A 3,468-nucleotide genomic window follows, 5' to 3' on the forward strand; every position below is an offset into this window, starting at 1 on the left:
AGTTGTAGCTAATTATCCAGCAGCAGAAAGGCACATGATGGAGGTGCCTGCCTAGTGTCTGAAAGCAGAGCAGATGTTTTCAATTGTTTCCTCCTTTGTAATTTTACCCTGGAAATAAGAATTTAAAACCTGGAAAATAATAAAAATACATGAACCTCACAAAGGGACATACATAGCAGCAGAAGACAAACAGCATGGATAAGAGAGTGAATGTACTTCGAGTCATCACATGGGAGTATTCAGGAATTACTTTTCCAACCAGATCACAACCAAGGGACACAATTGCACCTCTAAATATCTTTTTAATTGAGGGGAAAATATGGCAGATTCTGCTAAATGTATTTTTTTTTAATAACAGAAAATAGCAGGATTTCTTTATGATGCCAGGATTGAGCACTAGGCCAACACCTATTCGAGAAGCTCTGGTATTCTAACACATTTGGTGTGCAAGAAGAAAATATTGATAAATCCAAGATAATAGAGGAGTTTATTAATAGTGCCATATATTAAGCTTTAGTATAGTTCTAAAAGATTTCTGAATCAGTGTCACCAAAGGTAAGAGATAGAAAGAAACTGAAAATCTGAGTGATCAAGTAAACCCAACATATCCATATTACAGATTGGGAGACTGAGAGATGGAGACGCTAACTTGCTTAAGATCAGAGAATGAGTTAAAGGCAAAATGGAAACCATGCCATGAAATTTAGGGAAACCTGAAATATATGGGTAGATAATCATACTTATTTGTCTCCCAGATAACTGAACGTGTTACTTTGAAGAGCAATTAAAACAATTCCAGTTAGCAAGTTTCAAGCTTGTATAGTGAATGATCAGTACACCAAAGAAAGAGAATGCTAATTCAAGACTATAATGTCATCTTTTACTTTCTTCAACCTTGCTCTGGCATAACATTGAGAAAGCAATAAGCCTAAAATGAATCTTATGTCAGATAGGAATCAGCACCTTTGGGAAAAAAAATGCCAACAGGGAAAGTAAAACACTAACTAAATGAAATATTTACATTTACTTCTTGAAAGAAGGTAATCTATATCCTCATAAGAGGAAGTGCCTCACATAATAATAAACTGCAATTTGAAAATTCAGAATATCTACTTGACATCATAGAATCCTATTCTTTAGGAGGGCCTTGGATGCTGCCTGGAGCTGTCCCATCTGATACAGCATCCCATCCCATTTTAGACTTCATGAGCGCAACAGCGCAGCTTTATTGTGAAGGCCTCCATTGAAACAAAACAACTAGAATCCAACACACGTAACTGACAGAACATTCTTCCTTATTTTTAGCCAGAGTTAGGCTCTCTGGAGTAGTACTTTTTGGTCATTGTTGGGCCTTTAGTGACCTCAATAAGCAAGTCTAGCTCAACAATTGCCCTTTAGATGCTGGAGACCAGAGGTCATGTGCTTCCTAAGGCTTTGTGTTTCCAAACCATGACCTAGTCCTTTCCATTTGGAAATTCTACAGTCTTTGGTGCTATCATGGTTAATTTTATGTGTCAATTTGGCTAGGCTATGGTACCTATTTGTTTAGTTAACACCAGTCTGGATATGAATACCTAACGAAGGTATTTTTTAGATGTAGTTAACATTTAAATTACTAGACTTTCAATAAAGTAAATTATTCTCTATAACATGGGTGGACCTCACCCAATCAATCGAAAGCCTTAAGAATAAAGACTGAGATTTTCTGAAAAAGGAATTATTCTCAAGACTGCAACATAGAAATCCTGCCTCAGTTTCCAGCTTGCTGTTCTGCAAAATTTGAACTCAAGACTGCAACATCAATATCAATTCTTACCTGAACTTCTAGCTTGCCAGCTTGCTCTATGGGTTTCAGACCTAAGGGCCCCCGCATTCACATAAGCCAGTTCTTCAGAATAAACCAATCTCTTCCCTTCCCCCACTTCTCTCTCTCTCTCTCTGAAATAAAAGACATTTTTATAGTCTTTTTTTTTTTCCTAATCTTTGCCCATATTGTGGATAAGACAATGTCAGAAATGAAAGAAGAAGGGAGGGTGTTTCATTTCCCTCTAGTGTTGGGAGATGTAGCAAAAACCAAAAGCCTCCCAATTGTATAGGCATTTAACATTTACAAATAAAAATGTTTCTCAGGGAATCCTAACTTCAATCCCATAAGCTAGACATTAACTCCATTTTACAGATGAGAAATGAAGACCTGGGGATATAAAAATGATGTCCCCAAGACCTTTAGGCTTATAGGTAGCACTCCAAGTCTGATATTCTCCCTACCACCCCTTTCTATGGCTTCTTCATAATAAGAGGACATGGGAGCTATGGACAAGATTCTTCTGTGGCTGTGCTGCCCACTCATGGGAATCTGACCCCCCATTTTGACCAGAGAAGGCAGAAGGAAAGACCTCTGCAAAGGTCAGACCATGCATTGCCTGAGGCTATTGTTCTCCATTCCAGCCTCAAGAGCTCTAAGAGATCAATGAAAGCATACATTGGGAAATAACAGAGGCATGAGAAAATTTTACAGATTGGCTAGTTTTCACTTCCTGTTGGCTTTTCCAGCACATTCTTGGCACCAGATAAGAGTAATGTGGTAATGTGGTAAAAGGTCTCTCTGAGATGCTCCTCATTTAGAGACAGGGGGCAGTGAGATACCCTAGCCCTTGATGCCCTAAGGGCTTGTCTGGACATCCTGAGGTTTTCATAGTAACCAATGTGGTCAACTTTTTGCCATATCAAGTAGGTTTGCATTTTAGAGAACCTCAAGGCATCAACATTATGGCACTAGCTATACTTTTGCTGCTGACTCTGTTTTGGAAATGCCAAAAAAGGAGGTTTACTTCATGCTTACTTGATGTCTAAAGAAAATATGCAAGCTCAATCTTGTCTTGTCCTAACTGGCATAATCACCCGTTGCGATATGCATTTCACAGGATTAGAACCAGTAACAAGAAGTCACATTGTGCTCTATCTTAAAGAAAGTAAGTATCTAGGCCCTGAACTTGGAAAACAGATTCAGTAAGGGAGTTAACTCTCACATTTTAAAAGAATTCCCCTGGCATGATGTAACAGCAGCAGCTATGACTTACTGAGCACCTACTATGGGCCAGGTATTTTAATCAGCAACAATCGCGCCTCGGATAAACCTCATTGGCTATGATACTGCCACTGCGCAAAGCTGGGCCAGGTATTTTATAGACATTATTTACATTTCTCAATTTTCCTAACAACCGTGGAAGGCATGTAGGAGAAAATTGATACTTGGTAAAAGGAAATAACTGACTGAAGGTCACGTAGCTAGAAAATATCTACCTCTGGCAGGCTTGTCTAGGAGACATTTCTGCTACTACACTGAAGCATTTGTCTTTAGATCACATATAAAACATGTTGACTATTTAGATGGGAGAAATCTTCCCCCCAACACACACACACACACACACACACAGACATTCTTCCTATTAAAATGGAATTTAAAGG

At 38.6% G+C, this 3,468-nt stretch overlaps 1 pseudogene; it reads right to left on the minus strand.

Annotated features, from left to right (window-relative positions):
- Window positions 1–3,020: 3,020 nt before the first annotated feature.
- Window positions 3,021–3,171, minus strand: LOC118018272 (annotated as a pseudogene).
- Between the last annotated feature and the right edge of the window lie 297 nt (window positions 3,172–3,468).

Source organism: Mirounga leonina, unplaced genomic scaffold (genome assembly GCF_011800145.1).
Source record: "Mirounga leonina isolate KUSES-001 unplaced genomic scaffold, KU_Mleo_1.0 Mir_170, whole genome shotgun sequence".
NCBI lineage: Eukaryota > Metazoa > Chordata > Mammalia > Carnivora > Phocidae > Mirounga > Mirounga leonina.